The sequence below is a fragment of the Bos indicus genome, chromosome 11, assembly GCF_029378745.1.
Source record: "Bos indicus isolate NIAB-ARS_2022 breed Sahiwal x Tharparkar chromosome 11, NIAB-ARS_B.indTharparkar_mat_pri_1.0, whole genome shotgun sequence".
NCBI classification, from domain to species: domain Eukaryota; kingdom Metazoa; phylum Chordata; class Mammalia; order Artiodactyla; family Bovidae; genus Bos; species Bos indicus.
In genome coordinates, this window is record NC_091770.1 from 85,426,216 (window position 1) to 85,451,249 (window position 25,034).

At 41.9% G+C, this 25,034-nt stretch overlaps 1 long non-coding RNA gene across 1 annotated transcript; it reads right to left on the reverse strand.

The window, feature by feature from the left end:
- Nucleotides 1–489: 489 nt before the first annotated feature.
- On the reverse strand, nt 490–23,892 carry LOC139185673 (uncharacterized). The gene is made up of 2 exons (XR_011569164.1): nt 23,772–23,892; nt 490–4,393 (listed from the first exon to the last, which is right to left on the reverse strand). It is a non-coding gene; the product is annotated as an uncharacterized lncRNA (long non-coding RNA).
- Between the last annotated feature and the right edge of the window lie 1,142 nt (nt 23,893–25,034).

The window sequence follows — 25,034 nt, forward strand, 5'->3', positions numbered from 1 at the left end:
GGAGGCGTCCATTTCCACTGCAACTGCTGTGAGTCCACGTCCTAACATCCTCCTCTCAACCTCTCTGCAACTGAACTTGAAGCAGTCCCTTCCCTTTCTGGGCCTCAGTTTTCCAAATTAAAAGCAGAAATAGAGGCACAGACATACAGAACAAACACATGGACACAAAGAGGGGAAAGGGGGATTGGGATGAACTGGGAGATTGGAATTGACACATATTTACTATGTATAAAATAGCTAACTAATGAGAACCTACTGTATAGCACAGAGAACTGTACATACTCAATGCTGTGTAATGACCTATGTGGGGAAAGAACCTAAAGAACAGTAGATATGTGGATACATATAACTGATCCACTTTGTTATACACCTGATACTAATACATTTTCAATAAACCATACCCCAATAGAATTTTTTAAAAAAGAAGTATCTGGATCAGATTGAGTCATTTTCAAACTGTACTGAAGAATCTACATGGGAGTGTGTGTATTCATCTGGAGGGGGAAGAGTCCTGGGACCACCTTTATTTCTGACATCAGAAACTCCACGTTTATCTGTTTCGGATACTGAGCTCCTGTCTCCCATGGGGATTTAAAGGACACTATCTAAAGCTAAATATATAAACAAAACAAATATAAATATATAAACCAGTAAATAGGAATTCAACTCCTATCGTGACAAAAATCACTTTTCCAAAAAGCACAAGTGAGGTTGAACAAACCTGCCTCAAACAGCAATACAGTCCCCTGGAAATCAAGCAAAATCATACAATAACCTAACGAACATTTCTTCATAAAACTGCTGAATTTCTTGAAAGCTTGGCAGGAGTTTACAGTGTTCTTGTCCAGAGCCAGTGCCATCTCCACCCTCAACCCTATCAATAGCTCAAATAGGTTGGTTCAGGGTGTGAAAATAATAAGCTTTGCAGCCATTCCCAATAGGCCTCACTTGACTTGAGGCATTGCCAGTGCAAGTAGTAAGGAAACAGGAAGAGCAGGTGGCTGAGCTCCTTATGCAGCAAGCGATGGACCAAAAGATTAGACCAGGAATAAATGAATCCCTTCAGTTCAGTTCAGTTCAGTCACTCAGTCGTGTCCAACTCTTTGCGACCCCATGGACTGCAGCATGCCAGGCTTCTCTGCCCATTACCAACTCCCAGAGCTTACTCAAACTCATGTCCATCGAGTGGGTGATGCCATCCAACCATCTCATCCTCTGTCATCCCCTTCTCTTCCTGCCTTCAATCTTTCCCAGCATCAGGGTCTTTTTGAATGAGTCAATTCTTCGCATCAGGTGGCCAAAGTATTGGAGTTTCAGCCTCAGCATCAGTCCTCCCAATGAATATTTGGGACTTATTTCCTTTAGGATGGACTGGTTGATCTCCTTGCAGTCCAAGAAGATCTCTAGAGTCTTTTCCAACACCACAGTTCAAAAGCATCAATTATTCAGCACTCAGCTTTCTTTATAGTCCAGCTCTTACATCCATACATGACTACTGGAAAAACCATAGCTTTGATTAGATGGACCTTTGTTGGCAAAGTAATGTCTCTGCTTTTTAATATGCTGTCTAGGTTGGTCATAGCTTTTCTTCCAAGGAGCCAGGGCTTTTACAGAGAGTCGTGGAGGTGAGGCAGCCATGCGGGTCCATGATGAGCTCCCACATGTCTGGGCTGCCCACAGGTCATGCACGTGTACAGTGGAGACAAAAGCAGGCCCAAGACACCTACACATTCCTGGACCTCAGAGCTTATGTGCTTATTTGTGTGGAAGAGATAAGAGAGGTGAGGGAGTCTGGCCAAGAGAAAAGTTAGAGCAGATTTGAAAATGTACTCTCCAGCCCACATACACCACACACAAAACCTTCCATGGTATAAACCATATCCTGGGACACAAACCACATTTCAATTAACTTAAAAAGATGGAAATTACACAAAGTCTATTCTTTGATAGCAATGAGATTAAATTAAATTAAAGACAAAAGAAAGGTACTTGAAAACAACAACAACAACATTTGGAAATGAAACAAAACGATACTTTAAAAGCCGGGGGTCCTAAAAGGAATCACAAAGGCAGTTAAAAAATATTTTCTTAATGAGTGAAAATTTTAAGACAACATATCAAAATATACGAGATGCAGCTGAAGCATTACTTAGAGGTGAATTTATAGCTTTAAACCCTAATATCAGAAAAGAAACACCTAAATCAATAAACTAAGCTTCCATTTCAAGGAGGTAAAGAAGAGCAAATTAAACCCAATGCAGGAGAAGGCAATGGCACCCCACTCCAGTACTCTTACCTGGAAAATCCCATGGACAGAGGAGCCTGGTGGGCTGCAGTCCATGGGGTCGCTAGGAGTCAGACACGACTGAGCGACTTCACTTTGACTTTTCACTTTCATGCATTGGAGGAGGAAATGGCAACCCACTCCAGTGTTCTTGCCTGGAGAATCCCATGGACCGGGGAGCCTGGTGGGCTGCTGTCTACGAGGTCACACAGAGTCGGACACGACTGAAGCGACTTAGCAGCAGCAGCAGCAAGTAGAAAGAAGATTAAAGTGGAAATCAGTGAAATAGAAAAAGAAATTTAATTTTTTTTAAGTTATATTTTGACCAGATTAAGACTGACAAACTTTTAGCTAGACTGACGCAGAAAATAGAAGAGGAACATGGAGGAGGAAATGGAGGGAGGGAGGGAGGGAGGGAAAACCCTAGGAAAAAAGGAAGAGTGATCAGAAAGGAAGAAGTAAACTGTCTTTGCTCACATATGACACAATTCTATATGTAAAAAATCTCAAGGAATCCACAAAAAACCACTAGAGCTAACAATATTTTGAGAAATTCTAACAAAGTAAATGCATGAATTGTACTTGAAAACTACACAACATTGCTAGGAGAAAGTAAAGAAGATCTATATAAATGGAAAAATATTCCACGTTCATGGGTTCAAAGAGAAAATATTGGAGAAATGGCATATCTCCCTAAATTGACCTACAAATTCAACAGAATATCAATATTCCAGCAGGCTTTTGGTAGAAACTGACTAGAAATTGACCTACGTTTACATGGAAGTCCAAAGATGAGCCAAAACAAGTTTGAAAATAAAAACAAAGTTGGAGAACACTACCCAGTTTCAAAACTTACTCAAATGCTGTAGTCATTAAGACAGTGTGTTACAGAAGGATGGATAGGCATATTGATCAAAGTTTGAAACTGTGTCTATTAGTAGAAATTAACACTTGCATTTTAAATTGATTTTCAGCAAAGATGCCAAAGCAACTCAGTGGTGAAAGGATGATCTTTTCAAAAAGGGAGCTGGGAAAGCTTGGAGAAATATATGTCACAAATCAAAACACCTTTGACTATCATCTCATATTGTGCACAAATTTAACTTCAAATGGATTGTATACTAAATACAAGAGCCAAGATGAAAAACACATAAGAGAAAATCCTTGTGACATTTGGTTAGGCAAAGAGTTCTTGGACACAATGTGTACTAAGTCACTTCTGTAGCTTGCCAGGCTCCTCTGTCCATGGGATTCTCCAGGCAAGAATACTGGAGTGGATTACCTTGCCCTCCTCCAACGGATCTTCCTGACCCAGTATCTCTTACGTCTCCTGCATTGGAGGAGGGTTCTTTACCACTAGCACCACCAGGGAAGCCCCTCTTAGACACAGTCCCAAATAGTTAAACTATAATAGAAAAAAAAAAGTAATACATTGGACTCTATTAAAATTAAACTATTTGCATTTGAAATGACACTACTAAGAAAATGAAAAATCAAAAAGCCTCACACTGGGGAATATATCTGCAAATCATGTATCTATTAGAGGATTGTTTCCAGACTATATTAAAAAAATATCACAACTCAATAATAAGATACCATTGAAAAGTGAAAGTGAAGTCACTCAGTCGTGTCTGACTCTTTGCAACCCCATAGACTGTAGCCTACCAGGCTCCTCTGTCCATGGGATTTTGCAGGCAATAGTACTGGAGTGAGTTGCCATTTCCTTCTCCAGGGGATCTTCCCAACCCAGGGCTCAAACCCGGGCCTCCCGCATTCTAGACAGACGCTTTACCATCTGAGCCACCAGGGAAGTCTCCAGTAAGATACCAAACAACCCCAAAAAGTAATGGGGAAAAGATTTGAACAGTTAAACATTTCAGGAAAGAAAGCATATAAATGAATAATGTGCATGTGTGTGTTCAGTGACTCAGTCATGTCTGGTTCTTGTGACCCCGCGGACTATAACCCACCAGGCTCCTCTGTCCATGGAATTTTCCAGGCAAAAACACCAGAATGGATAGCCATTTCCTTCTCTAGAGGATCTTCCTGACCCAAGGCTCGAAGCTGCATCTCCTGCATTGGCAGAAGGATTCTTTGCCACTGTGCCTCCTGGAAAACATATGAAAAGGTATCTATTGTTAGTTATTAGAAAAACTTCACAACCATTGGAATGGCTATAATAAAAAAAGCAGACTATATCAAGTGTTGACAAAAATACGGAGTAAATGACATCTCTACACATTGCCAGTGACAACATACAACAGTCTAGCCCCTTTGGAAAACAGTTTGGAAATTTCTTAAAACATTAAAAACAGATTTATCATGAAAGCCAACAACTCAACTCCCAGGAATTTACCCAAGAAAAATGAAAACATACAACCACACAAAGACTTACTTATAAATGTATATATTATACTATATACAGTCCCTTCTCCAGTGGATCTTCCCAACCCAAAGATTGAACACAGGTCTCCTACATTGCAGGCAGATTCTTTACCATCTGAGCCCCCAAGGAGACCTATATACAGTCCATCACACAGTAATGGAAAAAGAAATGGATAAAGTTGTAGAATAAAATGCTATTTAGCAATAAACCTCAGAAATATTATGCAAAGTGTAAAGAAGCCAAAACAAAAGACTACATATTATTTGTTTATATGAAACACCTAGAGAAGACTAACTTATTAGAGACCAAAAGCACATCATTGTGTGCCTATAGCTGGGGAGCTTGGGTGGGAATTGATTGCAAACAGGCTCGAGAGAATTTTAGGGGCTGATGGAAATGTCCTAAAACTGGATTATGGTGAAGGTTGCACCACTCTATAAATTTTCTAAAACACTAAATTATACACTTACAGTAGGAGAATTTTATGAAATGTTAATTTAAATGAAGCTTTTTAAAAAGCAGATTGGAAGCTGTAAAAACAAAAACAAAAAGCCTTTGAATACCGTCAAGCTGAACATTAAGTCTTTAATGCCACATGTGGCTTAGACTCTGGGTCCCAGCTCATTTCAGCCCATTCCCTGAGGTCTGAAACTTTCCAGTTCTGAGAAAACTCCATGCTTAGCTTTCCCTGAATTTTTTTGTTCCACTTGCTAGGCAACACTCACTTCTTTTTGCAACCTGTAATTTACACATTTCAGACTATCTCTTGCATGTGTGCCTGCCTCCGAGTACAAGTTGAGCCCATCCTCAGACTGACCTACACAATAACCACTTTATAGTCTAATAATGCTTTCAGCTGCATTTTTAAGCAGAAAGCTCTGCTTGCAGAAAAGTTATCATTTTATGTTATAAAATTTACCAATTAAATTGAGTGCCTTTGACCCAATTTAAAAGAGAAGAAAACGCAACGCACTGGTATTTTCAGATAAGGCTTTTTTTTTTTTTTGTAATAACAGAGCTACTTTCTCCATTTCCCAAATCCCTCTAGGCAAGAAAATACGTTAGCAAGGAACTGAGTTTGAATTTGGGCTTGATAATGGTTCTTTGCCCATGAATTCTCTAACAATTCATAGCTTTGGGAAGGATCACCGCCCTCTGTCCACTTCCCACTCTGATTTGCTGTACAGTTCTACTTTCTGGAGCATCATCTTCTCAGGGAATGGATTCTGTCCTGAAGGCACGTGGAGATTTTAACCACAGACCCAGAAACTGCCATTGATTGTGAGATTCTGACGTGTAAATTGTATGGCAAAAAGCTGCAGGAAAATGCCTGAGCCTAACTTTCTGTAGAGATCTTCACACTAATTTGAAAGCCTCTCAGATGTGAAAAGGACCCCATCTTTTCAAATTTATGTCCTGAGCTTGCCTGGGGACCAAGAACTTGAGCTTGCCTGTGCTCAAGTCAAAGAAAACCAAGTCTAGAATAAAAATGACTCCATTTAAAACATAATCAGCATGTCACATCTGTGCCCATTCTCATTCTCCCAATCAGATGCAACTTCAAGAGAACCTGGCCCCAGCATGTGCCTGCTCAGTCACTTAATCATGTCTGACTGCTTGCAACGCTATGGACTGTAGCCTGCCAGGCTCCTCTGTCTGTGGGATTTTTCAGGCAAGAGTACTGGAGTGGGTTGCCATACCTTCCTCCAGGGGATCTTCCTGACCCAGGGATTGAACACATGTCTCCTGTGTCTCCTGCATTTCAAGTGGATTCTTTACCGCTGAGTCACTTGTAACACCCAGCCTCAGCACAGATTCCATTAATCCTCCAAAACCTACCTTTCTCTGGTCCCTTCTCTTCACTGCTGCCAGAATAACATTTTAAAAAGTTGCCCTCTTCCCTGCTCCTTCATTCCTTGTCTAGAATATCTAGACAGCCAAACACAGCTTCTACCCTCTCATCACATTTTGACTGAAGCCTCACTGCTGAGTTCAGGGTCCCTGGTGAAGAGGATGGTCCAGGGTCAATGGCTTGCCTATTCCATAACAGTAAGTGCCTGGCACTTGACTGCATCCTGTACCTTCTGCTGCTTCTGAAAAGGTTTACTCTTTCTTCAAGCCTCGGCTACAGTGTAATCTCTCTGAAAACTTTGCCAGTTGCTCTCCACCCCGAAAGTCATCACTTCCTTCTATTTGCCCTCTGGAACCTCACAGATATACCACACAAAACATTTCTGTTCTAATGCAGTTTAATTGTTCACGTATCAGCATCCCAGAAAGACCATATACTTCTCCAGATCTGACACTCTCTCTTGTTTATTTGGGACCCTTCATTTGCCAGAGCAGGAAGAAAGTGAACAATAAAAATACCTAGTCATGAGGAAAGAGAAGGAGTTAGAGTTACTCTCAGTCATGTAGCTTGAAGCAAAAGGTAGGTGCTGAGATAAGAAACTGAGATGAAGAAAGGCACAGAGGCAGCTTTGGGGAAGGAAGGAGAAAGTCTGTCTGTGACGTGGGGTGTACAAAGGGCTGGGGCAGCCATGTGGAGCTGTCAAGGGCACAGGCTCATCCCTGGGTCTGAAATGTGGGAGGAAGCCCAGGTTTGGAAGTGAACGTTTTTTTCTTTTTTTAAGTATTTTTTATTACTGGAGTATAATCGCTTTACAATGTTGTATTGGTTGCTGCTGTACAATGAAGTTGAATCAGCTACATCTATACGTATATCCCCTCCTTCATGGGCCTCCCTCCCAGCTCCCCATCCCACCCCTCTAGGTCATCACAGAGCACCAAGCTGAGCTCCCGGTGCTATACACAAGCTTCCCACTAGCTATCTATTTTACCCATGGGGAAGTGAAAGCTTTTAAAGGTCATCAATTTTGGTAGAGATCTGAAGACTTAGGTGTTGATAAGATCATAATTTGAAAGCCTGTAGAAAGCAGGCATGAGAACTATAAAACCCTGAGTAATCAAAGAGTAGACAGAAGAATTTAAAGAGTAGAATAATTCAATGAAGATCCAAGAAGAAAAATTCAGAGTGGAACTTTCAAACGTAGTACAGAAGAAAGTTTTCCTCAGACGAATCTTTCCCAGAAAAACATCCTGCAGACCCCCATCACATGAGGCTTGGGGAGTCACCTGGCTGTGTCTTGGGTTCTAGGAATGTAACTTATTTTTACACAGCCTTTCAACCTATCTGCCCAGTTTTAGTTCCATCTTTACCCCTATGATCAGAAATACCTGATATCTCATGAGGTTCTGAAACACATTCTGTTTTGCCTTTCTTGCTTTTCCCATTTCTTCCATAGCATTAAGATTTTAAAATCTATTGCATTCAATTATCACCTGTCTAGTCTTTTGTGCTGGTTCCTTTCCCATCCCGTTACTGCTTGTGATTAATGTCACATTAACAGTATTACAGGAGAGAGTTGGGATAAATGTCTATAATTCAAAAAGTCACCTTTAAGGGAAATCCAGCTTTTTCTTCAGCTTCTCACAAGCCCAGCTGGTCCTGTCTCAAGCATTGAGCTTTTTTCTAAAATCACAGAAATTGTGATTCTGAGATGACTGTAGAAACTCCTGAATGTAGAGTTAGTCATAGCACCTAGACTAGTTATTTCCAGGCAAGCATTTACTAAGACTGCAGATACTCGATAAATACTTATCAATCAATATTGACTGATTTCTGCCAATAATCAGAATGTTCTTGCCAAATACCCAGCAGACAGACAAATCCATATTCAGATCTTTAAAGAATAGACTACTGATACTGTGGGAAATAACAGTGAAAATTTTTGAATAATTGCTCTTTACCAAGCACTGATGTAGGTGATTCCCATGCACCATATCATTTAATACTTGTGTGTGTGTGTGTGTGCGTGTGAGCTCAGTCGTGTCCAACACTCTGTGACCCTATGGACTATAGCCCACTAGGCTCCTCTGTCTACGGAATTTTCCAGGCAAGAATACTGGAATGGGTTGTCCTTTCCTCCTCCAGGGGATCTTCCCAACCCAGGGATAGAATCCACATCTCTTGTGTCTCCTGCATTGGCAGGAGGATTCTTTACCACTAGTACCACCTGGGAAGCCCTTAATACTTAGGACAACTCTATTAAGATAATCATTAACCGCTCTTACCAGATGAGAGAAGAAGGGATAAATAATTGTTCTAAGATTATACCACTAATTGGTGTGAAAAAAGACACCTGGAATTCTTTTTTTTTTTTTTCTCAGCTAAAACATCAGGAGAGTCATTTTTATTTTACGGCCACTCTACAGGCTGGGTTCATGGTAAGTTGTGTCCATAGAGAAATATGACCATTCCCCTAAGGCAGGTTTACCCTGCAGGCATGACTGGAGCCAATCGCTCTGTCTGGCCCCTCAGAAGAACTTAGATCCCTTAGCCCAGAGCCAAATGGGAAGGTTTTGTGCAGATGATATTCCAGGGAGAAAACTTCATTTGTCCATCTTGGTTGAGAATCCTGGCCAGTTGTTACTCCATCTGGCTGATGATAAAGCACAGATTCTGTACACTCATCCCAGGTATTAACAAATATGAGAAGGTAAGTCAATGAACAAAATACGGAACATCTATACCCACATGGAGTTTGTCTTCTATCGGAATAAAATATTAGAACAGACAGTCAGGCAGTCACCTACGGAATGTGAGCTCTTGACTGCAATGATACACTTTAAAAAAATTTTTTTAAGATTTTTTTTTAATGTGGACCATTTTTAAAGTCTTTGTTGAATTAGTTACAATAGTGCTCCTGTTTTAAGGTTTGGGATTATGGCTGAGGGGCATGTGGGATCTTAGTTCCCCAACCAGGGATCGAACCCACATCCCCTACATTGGAAGGTGAAGTCGTAACCATTGGACCACCAGGCAAGTCCTGATATGCTTCTGATCAGAGGCAGCAGACAGAGAGGAACAAGACTACCAACCCACCAATGGTCAGAAACATGTAACCAGTAAGCCCATGAGCCTTTCATGAGAAAATACCATTATCCATTTCAGTTTATTTTCTCTCTGAAAACAGGGTTTTGAAATTTGGAAAGGAAGCAGAATGTAAAAGGTCTAAAGAGTAGGGAGCGTGGGTTTCCTTCCTGCCTGTGAAAACAGCGGTCACACGGAAGGACCCAGGAAGGTCCAGATGGAGGGAAGGCAGTCAGGTTGCTGCATCTACAGTCACTCTGCAGCCAGTCCATGTCCCTCTAGATTTTTGTTCTGTGTTCCTGGCGGATATTTTGTTGTTTCACTAAGGGCATTCCTGTCCCTACACAGCGGTACTCACACTGAGCTATTCGTATTCACTAATGTATTTGGAGATGTGCCAGCAATAGCAGGACTTAGAAAATTAAAGTGACCTCTCTTCCTGGAGTGTCCATTTTATTTAGCGGTAAGTAATTTGAAGAATTATTCTTATATCACAGCAAATAGTCATGTTATGGAATGGAAGGCAAAATTCACTGACATATTTTTAAAGAAGGAAAGAATAATTAAAAAAAAAAAATTCCCAAAGCAGTGAATGCTTGGAGCCCTGATCTGCAAACACCCAGTTTCTCTTGCCTTTAGACGGTGTTTCATTGATTCATGCTTTCATCATCAAACACTGTCCACGGTCCTAAAATATGCCAGGCACTGGTCCTGGGCATGGAGGATACCGTGATGATTGAGACAGAAGAGATGCCTGTTGTCACGGAGTTTATACTCTGGTGGAATAAGAGGACACATTGTGCCAACCCCTAAGGAGGAAGAAAGACAGTAACAGAGAGGGAGCTGATGGAGGGGGATGGCCTTCCCAAAGGGAATCTGGGGAAGCCTCATTGGAGCCCAGGGCCTCCCAGCTGGCACTAGTGGTAAAGAATCTGCCTGATAAGGCTGGAGACGCAGGAAACGTGGGTTCGATCCCTGAGTCAGGAAGATGCCCTGAAGAAGGAAACGGCAACCCACTCCAGTATTCTTGCCTGGAGAATTCCATGGACAGAGGAGTCTGGTGGGGGCTATAGTCCATGGGGTTGCAAAGAGTTGGACACACACACACACACTGGGGCCCAAACCTGACTGTTGAGATGGAGCCAGCCACTTGAGGAAAAAAGAGAAAGCAAAGTCTCCCCGAGATAAGAGGAAGCTGATGTCTCCAAGGACAGAGAGCAGAGCCTGCACCTGAGGGTCGGTGCAGGAGGGGAGGCGTCTCATTCCACTAGCTCATCAGATGCCAGCATCATGATCACCTGGTGGAACATGGAAGAAAATGAAGGTTCCCTGGCTCCACCCCACACCTGCTGTTCCTGAACCTAAGAGGCAATGACCCGAGACTCTGCATTTTAAATAGATTTTCCAGGGTTTCTCTCTCCTTCTCTCTCTCACACACACATATACACACACACACACATGTACACACACACACTAAAGTTTAAGAACATTGTTTTAAACTTAAAACATTTTTGAAACACAGTAATGTCAATTAGAATGACTCTTTTAGGGAATTTCTCCATAGATAAGTCCTCGATGTTATCCAAAAATTTAACAAGGCTGCTTCCAAAACTCTCTCCTATCTCCTTCCTTGGTAAACCCAAGACCTTCTCAGATGTTCTTTATCTAGTGTAACTTTTCAGGGAACATCGAGAAGGTGACTCCCTCAAACATTGGGCTATTATTCCAGAAGAGTAGAGCCCTGTTGTACCACAAGACCGTGATGGGGCCTGCTCTTAGTTGGGTTTCTTGCATGAAATAAAGAAGATCTGGGACTGGATTGGGCCACAGCTGTTCTCATGAATCAACTATCTCTGAATTTAGAAAATTGCTGTATTCCAACAGACTATCTTCCCAGCTGGTTAAATGAAGACAAACAGAGTCAATTATTATAATTTTGTGCAGTTGTGGGGCTTTTTCTGCAAAAGTTACAGTATTTCTATATTTTTTACATTAGAGATAAAAAGAGATGAATGACTTCAATTTTCATGGAACTTCAATTACAGGGCTTGAATCATCCCAGGGACGAGAGAGAAGTTGAGAATTCTGAACACAGAGCCATCCTATTAAAGATGATCTCCTAAATCAGGGAATGTACACAGAGCTGTGGAGTGTGCCAGGAAATTTGGATTTACTCTCATTTGCAATTATTTTAGGGGTTGCCTTTTGATATTTACCAGCTTCCTAGGAAGGGGTGTGTCCATAAAATCAACCAGAAGACTTGCTTAGGTGTAACTGTGGTTGCGATTTGCAAAGGGAATCAGACACAGCTTAGGGTTTTAGCTTCCTGCATCTCTCACCTCTTCTACAGGAGAAGAGGAGGAGAGGGTAACAATCATCACAAAAGGAGTTTAAAAGAGACTTGCCATCAAATCTGGGAATATGATAACTAATGTTTGCACAGAACTTTCAAGGTTTAGATAGCGCTTTCACTGAGTTTATTCTTTTGATGCCCATATTGACCCCAGGACGCTGGACCTGCCTTGAGCAAGAAATTCAGTCTCAGAGAGATTCAAGATTGCCCCAGAAGGCCCAACATGAAGGAGGCCTTGTATACTCAATCAAGGTACTAGATTCCTTCCCATGTTGCACTTCACACGGATGTACTAAACTGCCAAGTCTGCCCTCTTCCATACCTGAGAAAAAAATGCTTAAAAATATTTAATCCCATGACATGGGAGGAAGGAGACCTGAGATCATTATGGATATCTTCCTAATTTGATAGGTCCCTCTCTGGTCCTAGTTTAGGAGAATAAACAGATGGATGATTTTATCTGAAATTAACTGAATCTCAGTGGAGGGCAGTATAGAATATATGCATTGTAGACCATGTGTATGTTTTACATATAAGCATTTTGAAGTCTCATGCAGTATTTCACAGAATGTTCAGAGCAGTTGGATTCAGTCTTTCCCATTGGCCAGCAAAAAGGACACATGATTTCAACTGGCCAGCTCTTCAGACAATCTCGGCCTAGTGGATTCTCAAAGACATTTGGCTCAGCCCTTTCCTTCTTTTTCTTTATACATGTTTTAAAAATATAATTTTACACTAGCTTGATTTAAACAAAAGGCAGTCAAGAGAAGAGAAAGCTTTTTTTTTTTTGTTCCAGAATCAAGTTACCATTGTAAATCAAGTCCACAGAAATGCCCATTTGATATGTGTTTCAGAGATGCTTTCTGCCTAGTGGCTTTACAGGCTTGCCCAGCTGGCTCTCAGGCTACGAATAGACACCCAAGGCAGAGTGTCAAGTAGGGCCTCAGGAGGTTTTGGGAACTGGGGGAGGAAGCCTCCTCAAATGTCAGTGTTAGTTTGCACTTGTGACATAGACATGTTTCCTTCCAAATTTTGAGGTGTAGATATACCCTCTCCCCATGAGAGGAATTCTATTTCTGAGGATCTATAATAAAGAAGTCTTTAAATTAAGGAACCTAAGACATTATGAGGTTAATAGGGCACAGCCATTGGAAGTGCGTCTAGAAAAGCCTTCAGAAACACTGTAGTGGTTATGAACGGAAACAATACAGACATAGACACTGAAGATAGTATGAATGACATGTATACTTCTTAAGTGAAAGCTCACATAACTACTTTACATTTGGGCTTCCCAGGCGGCACAGTGGTAAAGAATCCACCTGCCGAAACAGGAGAAGTAGACTTGATCCCTGGGTCAGGAAGATTCCCTGGAGGAGGAAATGGCCACCCACTCCAGTGTTCTTGCCTAGAGAATCCCATGGACTGAAGAGCCCAGGGGGCTGCAGTCCATGGGGACACAAAGAGTCTGACATGACTGAGCACTCATGCCATGCCACACCACTTTATATTTATATTTATATCTATAGCTATTTATGTCATGTAACTAATTCATTTGCTTTTTTTGGTGCTTGGTGTTTCATCTGAACAGTGCTTTTATGAATAGATAGAGATAGACATTTATTTTTTAAGAGACTGCCTGAAAACATTTCTCAAACACTGAGTGACTTTATTATGAAACATGCAATCACAATGTCTCAAAATTCAGAAACCCTATATAAATAGCTTATGCTAAGGGAACTAATGAATCATTAACATTAGAGAAGGAGTGGGTTTGAATATACATATTTTTGCAATAAGTACTCCTGGGCTTTGTAAAGAACAGAGACAGTTTCTGATTGCAGTAACCAAAGGATTGTTTATTATTTCACAATGTAATTAATCCAAGGTTGAGATGGCATTTTCAGACTGCAAGGAGATCATAGAAGTCAATTGTAAAGGAAATCAATGCTGAATATTCATTGGAAGGATTGATGGCTGAAGTTCCAATACTTTGGGCAGCTGATACAAAGAGCCTACTTATTGGAAAAGATCTGATGCTAGGAAGATTGAAGGCAAAAAGAGAAGGGGGCAGCAGAGGATGAGTTGGTTAGATAGTGTCACTGACTCAATAGACATAACTTTGAGCAAACGCCAAGAGATACTAGATGACAGGGGAGATTGGCACGTTGCAGTCCATGGGGTCACAAAGAGTCGAACATGGCTTAGTGACTGAATAACAAAACAGCAGAGAGATGGCATTTTGTCTCTCTTTGAAAACTAGCTAGTACTTCAGAAAACTAGTATGGGGGAAGGGAGGGATTTGGGTGAAGGGGAATTCTGCAAGTTGAGCTGTCAGGCATATTCATGGAAGAGAAGGGTTCATGAAGGGTGGTGATGGGAGGTGAGTTAAAGTGAGAGTCTGTGTCTTCATTATGGAAACTCTCATGGTGTGCTTCCCAGGATAAAACATGGGAAGACTTGATACAAGGGGCTGAATGGCTGAACTGTTTCCATCAGAATGTGGCTAGGGTTTCCCGCTTGTGTGCCAGGTGGTGTGCTGGACTGTGTCTTGTGGCCTTGGCCTTGCCATGACCCCTTTTAAGACCTCAAGGTTGTTGGGGAGGACCCAGGAATTGCATTTCCTAGACATTATTTCCCTTGTGGATCCAGGTGCCAGACAGGGGGCACTCCAGGGAGACATGGAAGCCAGAGGGAAGACACCGGGGTTCTGCAGAGGCAGCTCCAGCCGGGAAGAGGGAAGACCGCAGAAGGGAAGGTCAAGGCAGAATCCGAGGGAATTAAAAGCTCACTCATCCATGCTACAGACAGCGCTCTGGCAAGCCTGCTTCCCTCCTCCTCCCAGCTGTCCAAGGGCTCCCTACTTGGAAGGCAAAGGCAGGTCTGTTTCCTGCCTGAAAGCTGACTGACAGTTTGGATGGGGAGAGACTGGAAATAGGAAGCGATCATTTAAGAGGCAATTCATCAATCCAGGGCAGCATCAGGAGCCTCCCAACTAGAAGCAGATCTCTTTTGCAGCATCTTGTTTATTCCCTATTGGTTGTTCAGCTACTTGGAGCTGAAGCAGAGCCAGTGTCACCATAGAGGAACTGTGGAACTCACCCCCAATTTGATTCGGGGGCCAATTTCACCTTTGCCCTATCCTTCTCCTGGATTTAGGGCTGCCCTGGCAGCTCAGGGTAAAGAATCCACCTGCCAATGCAGGAGACACAGGTTCAACCCCTGGGTCAGGAAGATCCCCTGGAAGAGGAAATGGCAACCCACTCCAGTATTCTTACCTGGGAAAATGCTATGGACAAAGATGCCTAGTGGACTACTGTCCATGGGGCCACAAAGAGTTGGACACAACTGAGCGAGAGTGCAACGCAAAAATGCTCGCTTGGCTTTACCAAGATGTTATTGATGTTGCACCTATTATTTTCATTGGGTAATATCTGCATTCAAATCCAGAAGGCATGCAGCCTTAGAGAGGGCAATTCCGATCCACTTGGAGAGTTGAGTACTTCCTTTCTCATGTCAGGATACCAGTCAAATTTGACAGAGTCTCATCAGTTGAGTGCATCAGAGCCTCTTTTAAAATTAAACTAGATACACCTCTTCTCAGATGCATTCTTTTCCAGCTCTACTGACTAACTTAGAAAATAAGACACATTTGCATGTCAAAAGGCAGAGGAAGAGCCAAAGAATGTGGGCCAGGGAAACAGCATTTCATAATTAATTGAGTTATTAGAGGGGCAGCCCTGGCACCTCTCCCTTGTCTCCATCACACCATGGAAGTTTGGTATAACAGCCCCGTTTTGCCTGTAAGTGGCTCAGGGAGAAGAAACACCTGGTTCAAGGTCACACCTCTGGCTGGGAAGTGGTAGAATCATTTTCATCAGGTTCCAAAATCTACCCAGGATCTCGTGTTCTCCATTGACCAATTTGTCCAGAAACTGAGTCCCCCTGATGAGTGGATTCCTCAGGCCAATCTCCACAAATGAGCATACTAAAGGGTGGATGTAGGTCAAATGTGTGGGAACAAGCAGAGACAGCTTGCACAATGTATTTTAGGCAGGACATATTTTAACTGAAATCCTGTTTGCTTCTAAAAGTAAGATGGAGAATTGGGAGTACATTCAAGAGAAGGACTCCCTAATGGGTTCACTTTGCCATCATGAATCCAACAGTGTAGAGTTCTGCTGAGTAAAATTCATTAGGAAAGGCTTATTATTTTTATTACCCTTTTAAAGCCTTCATTTTAATCCATGGGTTGTAAAATATGTCCCATTCCCTGAAATTATAGGATGGATAAAGACTGAGAAACTGGGCCAGAAAACGCACCTGACCTGAAGTGAAGGCTGGTGCTTGATGAGGTCACTTCAAATATGCCCTTGACATTTCTACTGAAAAGGCCAAGTTTCCTCTATTACTACCGCTGTTTCCTCTGGAGTACAGATATTCACCAACTGGATCTCAAAGTGTCCTGAGGCTGAGAAAGCAAAGTTAGGAGGTTCTCAGCAGTTCCATGCAGATCCTGCCCTAACTGGGGGTAAAGACTGGCTCCTTTGGGGTCCTCTGTATTGCAAACAATCCAATATGGGCCTGTCACAGCTGTAAAAGAAATGTCTTGCTTTGTCTTTGTTTTGCAGGAGAATTCTCTGTAACCCTCAGAATGAGGCTCAGGCTCTGTGACTAGGCTTTTGGGATCCTTTGCACTATCATCTCTTCTTCAGCCTCATCTTCGGATGCCCACTCCTCCTCCGTATGCCCCCTTGTCATAGGGAAGACAAATCCATATTGGACTCTATATTGGATCTATTTCTTTTATTTTCACTTTTGTATTCTATTGCTTTTGTTACAAGAATATTGCCTATAGTCTGAGATGTACAGAAGAGCTCATTCTTAAGGTTCTGACCTTTAAAGGTCTAACATTTTGCACCCATATAGTGATAAAAAGATGCAGAACAGGAAATAACATTTGTCTCGCTGGAGGTGTATTGGAACATTGTGACTAGAAGCACTTGAACAGTTGCAAGAACAAAGGATTCCAGGACCAAAAAGTCTGCAGCAGCCAACACACCCCTTCCCCTTTTCATACAAAAGGAGCCTGAATTCTCACTTGAGTAGAATGGTTCCTGGGGACACTAGTCCACCATCTTCTCTGCCTGCTGGCTTTCCAAATAAACACACCATCACTTGCCCCAGCAGCAAGAAGTCTCTCAATTTATTGGCCTGTCATGCAGTGAGCAGTGCCAGCTTGGATTTAGTAATCCCCCACACACCCCTTGTCACAAACCCTGCAATCTCTCCCCCACCCACCACTTTCCAGGTCTCAAGCTTGTAAAGCTTTCTGAGTCCCCCAACACCTTAAGCTATGACCTTCTCATGTGTCCACTGTGTCAAATTCAGTTGAACAATACCATTGTTTCAAATTTGCCTCCCAAGTGAAAGCTATTGTAAATCTCCAGAAATACTTTTCCCTCTCTATGCATTTTCCCTGCAGTCACTGAAAACCTCATATTACATTATAGCAAATAAAGTATAGTAAGTATAATCATTTCTCCCCATGTAATCCTCTAGATCAAGACCACATGCAATTAAGTTTATGGTCTCTGCCCTATGTATTTGACATGTTTCAGATAGAGGATTTGTTATTTTTGAATACTTGTTGATTAACCATGTGCCTAAAATGATGCATTTAGTGCTTTAAAGGTACTTCTCAGGGAATTCCCTGATGGTCCAGTGGTTAGAACTTGGTGCTTTCATTGCTGGGGCCTGAGTTCAATCTCTGGTCAAGGAACCAAGATCCTGAAAATTGAATAGTATGGCCAAAAAAAATAATTATCATTTTTTAAAAAGGTTGTATTAAAAAAAATACTTTCCAGGTCTGGGTTTCCAGGGAGATGAAGGCAGCATCTCATTATCTTCTCCATTTCCTTCTTAGCCTTCTCTTGGCCCCGGGAGAAGGAAGCTTGCAGGCATTGCCTTTGAAGATGAAGACTTCCAGCCATCAGCTCTCAGCACAGCCAGTGCCCAGCACAGCATTTGTTGAACTGGTCTGTATTTCTCAGGGAATCAGGTGATTTTTAGAGTTTGTAATGGAAGTTTCCACGCCACTGTTTTGACAAAAGATGTTTTTCTTAACACTCACCTCTAAAATCCTCAGGACTGATACTTGGATATTGGCCAGCACAGAAGCCCTGATATCAGAAGATGGAAGGAAACATGAGAGGAAACATGCAAAGTCTTGAGCAAGGAGTGAAAAAGCAAAAAAAAAAAACAAAAAAAAAACTTTCCAGGGGAATAACGAAAGCTTGGCAACAGCCCTGCAGAAAATGGCTCTGGATTATGGCTATAAATTTAAGAAGAAAGAAAAGAAAAAAGAAATCCAAATCCCGGGTCTGTATAGGGAAGGTATTTCTCTTTGCTGGATGTCTCAGAAGGATCAGACATAATTAGGAATAAAAATTTGTCCTTGCTTTTTCCACTTTCTACCTAATTGCTAATTAGCTGGACTCTGTGCTGCTAGAAAAAAGACATGAATAATGTTTAGAAGCCTTCAGAAAAGGACAATGTTACGACAACTGAGAAAAGCAACTCCACTGACAAAGAGAATGATGCTTGATTTCTGAGGTACACTTTGGTGAACGTGCATTATAATTATTTACCGTATGTCATATAAGAGCAGCTAACATCGGCTGTGATAATCAAGTCTCTGTATTTCAGTGCTCTCATTTGTAAAGTGGACCCAAGAATATCTGCTCTAGACACAGTCATGCCTTTGTAGTGAAGCAGCAATGACCTAAAAGGGTTAAGACAGTCCTGGGGCATAGGGCTGGGGAGGAGGCTTGATGGATCCATTGAACTGCTGCTAAGGAATTACTCTGTGTGACAACCAACCAGGTCAGTTTAAGATAAATCATGGACTGAGCCTGGCATGTTGTCTTAGACGCAATGGAGAATATGAAGAAATCACCAAATCTTCATAGAGAATGTTCAAACAAATCCATGAGGTGTGCCAACAAAATTAATATATCAGATACTGGCAGGTCTGCAGTTGTGTTGAACCACACCACCTCCAGTCACTTAGCCAAAGATGGTGTCAGTCGTTCAGTTGTCTGATCAGTTGTGACTAATCACTGGGGTGACACAACTGGGGTATGTTTTTAGATGAGAGATCTCCAACCAGAATAGAGAAGACAGTGTCAACCAATTGCTGACTTGGTCCTGAGAGTGCGTACAGCACTTCAGAGTTTCTAAACCACTTTTCTGTATGTGGCGTATCCCCTCCTCTCAAGAAACCCTTGAGGGAGACAAGCACCATGTGAAGATAAACTAAAAATCAGAGAAGTCAGATGAGTTCCACAAAGTCATAAGTGGGATAAAATACCTTTGTGGGTGTCGACCCAGGACTCACACTGAAGGGTCACCGTGATGCACCAAATAACAGCCACACAAAAGCAACTCATTGCTTATCAACATCCCTCTTCCCTCCATCTCCCTTTCTTCTCCTCCTCTTCCTCCATCACTGGACTATCTGGTAAGCAGCCACGTTTTCCTATGGCTCAAAAGACATTGGCTGTCCCTACCACTTCACACACACACATTCTCATGCCTCATATCTCATAGCCGTATCTAGTCTCCATGTGCCAGAGAGACCTTGGCGAAATCATTAGAGTTTTGTTCTTCTGAGATTTCTGCAGTTGCACAGAGAGGGGATTGAACCCAGCAATTCGAAGTCACATCCTAAAACCCTGCATATTCTAGATGTTTCCCACTGCCCCAAACAATCATCTGAATCAGTAGATTCCAAATTTTTTTGATCATACACCTAATCAGAAGAAAATGTGTTGATCACAGACTCCTTGACATATGAAAATTTACTGAATTATAAATTTGGTCTGCATATCTATAAACCAATGCCTATTCCAAAATGTGACATAAAGGATGACACAGTCAAAAACTAGAATATTTTAAAATGAAAGCTACAACAAGAAATACTGAATTTTTATTTTCCTTATTTCATTTATGACAAGAACAAAAACAATAAACATTTTAGAAAGAAGGATACAGTTAAAAACTGTCTCAAACTGAGACATCACTTTGAGACAAAGATCTGTATAGTCAAAGTCATGGTTTTTCCAGTAGTCATGTATGGATGTGAGAATTGGAACATAAGGAAGGCTGAGTGCCAAAGAATGTATGCTTTTGAATTATAGTGTTAGAGAAGACTCTTGAGAGTCCCTTGGACAGCAAGAAGATCAAACCTAAAGGAAATCAACCCTGAATATTCATTGGAAGGATTGATGCTGAAGCTGAAACTCCAACACTTTGGCCACCTGACACGAAGATCAGACTCACTGAAAAAAACCCTAATGCTGGAAAGATTGAAGGCAAAAGGAAAGGGGGGCAGTAGAGGATGAGACAGTTGGTTAGCATCACTGACTCAATGGATATGAATCTGAGCAAATTCCTCTGCGAAATAGTGGAGGACAGAGGAGCCTGGTGTGCTGTAGTCCATGGGGTTGTAAAGACTCAGACACAACTCAGCAACTGAACAATGACAAAAATACAATTGAATAAACTATTTTTTTTAATGTAGGTTTAAATTTTCATGCAAAAACTTAAAGAACCTTGAAGAATTGGTTTTAATTTAGATTTATATCAATCCTTGGCTTTAATGGTTGCCACAGATGAAAAAAATACAGCAAAAGAAAAATACATATACAAAACAAAGTTCATTGCTGTATGTGCTTTTGTAAATCGTGTTACTTATTATCCAATCCACTCCACTGATTAATCAAAGATTTTATTAAATGACTACTGATGTTAGTTGGTAGTTATAGAAAACTAACATAAATGCTCTCTCTCTCTCTCTCTCTCTCTCTCTCTCTCTCAAACAAGTGAGTTCAGACAAATGAGTTAAAACTCCACTTCAAAACCCTTTGCTAAGAAAATTCTTACTTGGAAGTAATTCTGTTGCCAAGTTTTCTATTTTAAGTGTGCAGACATGAGGCTATTTAAGTAATTTATTGATTTTAGCAATAAATCACAAAGCAATATAAATATATATAACCACTCATGTCCAAGTTGTTTTCAACTCATGAAGAACATCTTTCAAAAGACAGTTGCAAAATCCCCATTTTAAATGTAATATTACCTTAAAGGGAAAACTGTATAAATATAGGCCTTCCTATCACTTGTCATCTTATGAGAACATCAGGGCATTTGGAGTATGTGCTATGTTACTGCTATTAAAGAAAATGCATGTTTCAATTCTAAAAGACTTCTAAATTATTTGCCAAGAGAAAATCATAAATCTTCTGTATGACACAAAAGATGAAAATGGCCATTTACGTCTCAGCCCAAAGTGTTGCAACTATCTTTAAAGGCGTTGTCTTTATGAAATCTGCCACACTGATCATGCTTTTCTATCACTAATTAACTGCAGTGTGTCAGGTGTGTGTGTTTAGTTGCTCAGTTGTGCCCAACTTTTTCTGACCCCATGGACTGTAGCCCTTGGCAATCCCGTGGACTGCAGCCCTTGGTGACCCCATGGTCTATAGCCTGCCAGGATTCTCTGTCCATGGGAATTCTCCAGGCCAGAATACTGGAGTGGGTAGCCTTTCCCTTCTCCAGGGGATCTTCCCAAGCCAGGGATCGAACCCAGGTCTCTAGCATTGCAGTCAGCTTCTTTACCGACTGAGCTACCAGGGAAGCCCAAGAATACCGGAGTGGGTGGCCTATCCCTTCTCCAAGGGATCTTCCTGACCCAGGAAATGAACCGGGGTCTCCTGCATGGCAGGTGGATTCTTAACCAGCTGAGCAAACAGGCCACAAGCCTCTGATAACTAATGAATCAGAAACAATGCCAAACCACTCTGCTCCCCAAGCACCTCCTGTGTTCCTTGCAACACATCATATTCTTGTTGGAAGTCCTCAGTGTCCCCCTGAATCCCATATATTTGTAAAACTTAACCCCTCTAATGTTTCAAACATAAAATACTGATACATCATACTGGAAGTCCTGACATGTTCTTCCCTTACCCATTGGCTCACCATTTGCCTTCTCTGGGGCAGAGGGCCACCCTTTGAGATCACTCATCTAGGTAACTCTTGCCTCACAATAATTCACAACATCCATACCTGACTGTGGAGACTTAACATATGGTCTCTGGTCCTACTTGGGTTTCCAAGAGGCATCCATATGAACACCTTTCTTTTCCTAGAGGGACCATGAAACATGCTAAGTCACTTCAGTCATGTCCAGCTCTTTGTACCCCATGGACTGTAGCCCGCCAGCCTCCTCTGTCCACAGGATTCTCCAGGCAAGAATACTGGAGTGGGTTGCCATTTCATTCTCCAGGGGATCTTCCCACCCAGCTTCATTATATTCATAAAGCGCCCCTAAATCCCCCAAAAGTTTAATGTCACTAACCCAGTAATTAATTTTAAAAAATGCTTTATCCTATTCAATTATTTAGATAATTGACTGAGAGGCACTAGTGGTAAAGAAACCTCCTGCCCGTGCGGGAGACCTAAGAAACATGAGTTGGATCCCTGGGTGGGGAAGATCCCCTGGAGAAGGAAATGGCAACCCACTCCAGTATTCTTGCCTGCAGAATCCCAAGGACAGAGGAGCCTGGTGGGCTACAGGTAATGCAGTTGCCAAGAGCTGGACGTGACTGAAGCGACTTAGGATGCACACACGCATTGATTGTCATCAGGTGAGACCAATTTTGGTCACTTATATCCTGAAAAGGCAGAATTTCCCAAAGGTCAGAGGGATGTGGTTCTGGTATTAACACCCTCCTTAAGGATGAGATACAGAGATCTTCTGGAGATGTCAGGCTGACAAGGTGCCCAGTCCTGCCCCTTCCACACAGGTGGGTTCATGACTTCTTAAACTGAGGGAACAACCAAGTGAGGTTACAGCCTAAAAACTGTGACCTCCAGATGGGCTGCCCTTCCCGGTCCATGATATTAACTGCCAAATTCTCTCCACTGTAGTCACCTCACTTCTAGAAACCTCCAGCCCACAAGATGTGAAATCTCCTGTTAGAAAAGCTATTTCCCTGGACTACACTCTTAAATTAGATTGTAGTTCTCATTTTTCTTTCATGGGACATGGAGGAGCTCGGGGCTGTAAGGAAACCTAGAGCCTCAGGAGGTTTCAATTCCCTCTCAGTGTGGCAATTGCCAGATTAGAATATTTATTTTCTTTCATTGAGGCACAGATGTCCAAAGAGGATGCCTCTTCCAGGAAGCCCTGACCAAGCAGCGACTCAGAGGACAGCATCTCCTCTGTGCTGTTCTTAGTCTCCCCTTTGCATGTTTTAGCATGCACTGTTAGCAGCACTCACTTTGACCCCCCTGGACTGTCTCACTCTGAGGCAGTGCCCTGAGCCTGGCACATGGGGTCAACAAATGAATGATGCTGATCACACATCTTTGCCTCAAAAGAAAGTGCTTCCTGAGGATTCACACCTGCTGTCATAGCCCCGCCTCCCCAAGAATTACACAGAAGAGGGTCTTGCAGTAATTCACTGACTCCCAGAATTTCAACAGTAGCTCTTTTCTTCATCTTTACATTGTGAGAAACACTGTCGGCATACCCCTGAATCGAGGCATCGGCCTCTGCAGCCTGTGTCTTCACTTCTCATTTGGTAAGCACAGAGAAAATTACCTTTGAGACGATTCTTGCTTTTCACACATAATTTTAAATGTTTAGTACATTTTTTTCTCTCCAGCACATAAAGTGCTAGTATACTTAGCTTAAATGATCTGAGGATGTCAAATTACAAGCCAGTATCTTGAATAAGAGCATCTCACTTACCGTGATATAGACAGAAAGACCTCAAAACAACCGTGGCCAATCAAAGAGACAGCAACACTAGAAATTAGAATGTTCTTGAAGAGGCAATATCTTGCTAGTTCCATCAGTTCTTCCACGCTCTGAAAAAAAGCATAGATGAAATCAATATATATTATCTTAATTTTCATTTCTAATGTATTGTGTCACAAGTTTAAAATTTTCATATTAAATGTTACTAGTTGGGTGAAAATGTGAGCCCTTTATTGATATCTTTGCTTATTTCTCACTAGATATAAGCAGCTTTTGTAGGATTTCTAGGATTACATAAGGGATGACCATATGCAGGTATGTCTAAGGACACAGGATTGCCTGAATGCATCTTGACGGGGGTTTCATTTTATGGGGTGATGCTTTTCAAAGGCCAAAAATCTGGCAGCAATCACAAATTCTGGATCATCGCTCTCCATCTGGTTTGATTTTGAGAGCTGAGAACATTGCAGGCCCCTGTGGGCTTGTGGCAAATGTGAGAAGACCAATGGCCATGGTCTTCTCCTTTAGGTAAAAAGTCTTTCCATACAGTCTCCTCAACCACCTGCACACGCATACACACACACACGCACACACACACACACACACACACACACACACACACACACACACTGCACAGTTGAACCCAGCTTTGTCCCCAGGCTACGGGAGTGCTTGGCTGATAATTCCATCTAATCTGATTTTATCTAAACACTGATGTGGTTGGACAAAAAAAGAATTCCCAGAAAGTTCTTTCTGATGAAGCTAGCTGGATCCAGAAATGCAAAATGAAGTTAAGAATCCAGAGATTCAGAGATCACCTTGGAAGATACTTGTGGCCCCTGTGAACCAGTGGCAAAAGGTGAAAAAAACAAAAGAAGAATATCTGCCCGCCGTGTCCCTGGCTTTGCCCAGTACACTGGAAAAGCCCTGGGCAGCAAACCAAGGGATGCACATGAAGACTGCTCTGGGGACAGGGAAGAAAATTCATAGCAACCCAGCTCCTAGGAAAGGAAATCCACCAGAAGACCAACTGCTTCCTACTTTTCACCATTCTTATATTGAGGTATTCACTAATCAATGTACATAGATAAAGGCGAGTCTGATCCAACACTGAGCCACGTCCCAAGGACTTCAGACATAAATTCATATACTCTTGCTCTGGGCATCAGTGCAGGACTCCACAATAAAGCAACCACCTTTGCTCAAGTACATACGCTACACTAGGCTCCTTACATTTATCATCTGAAATTTCAA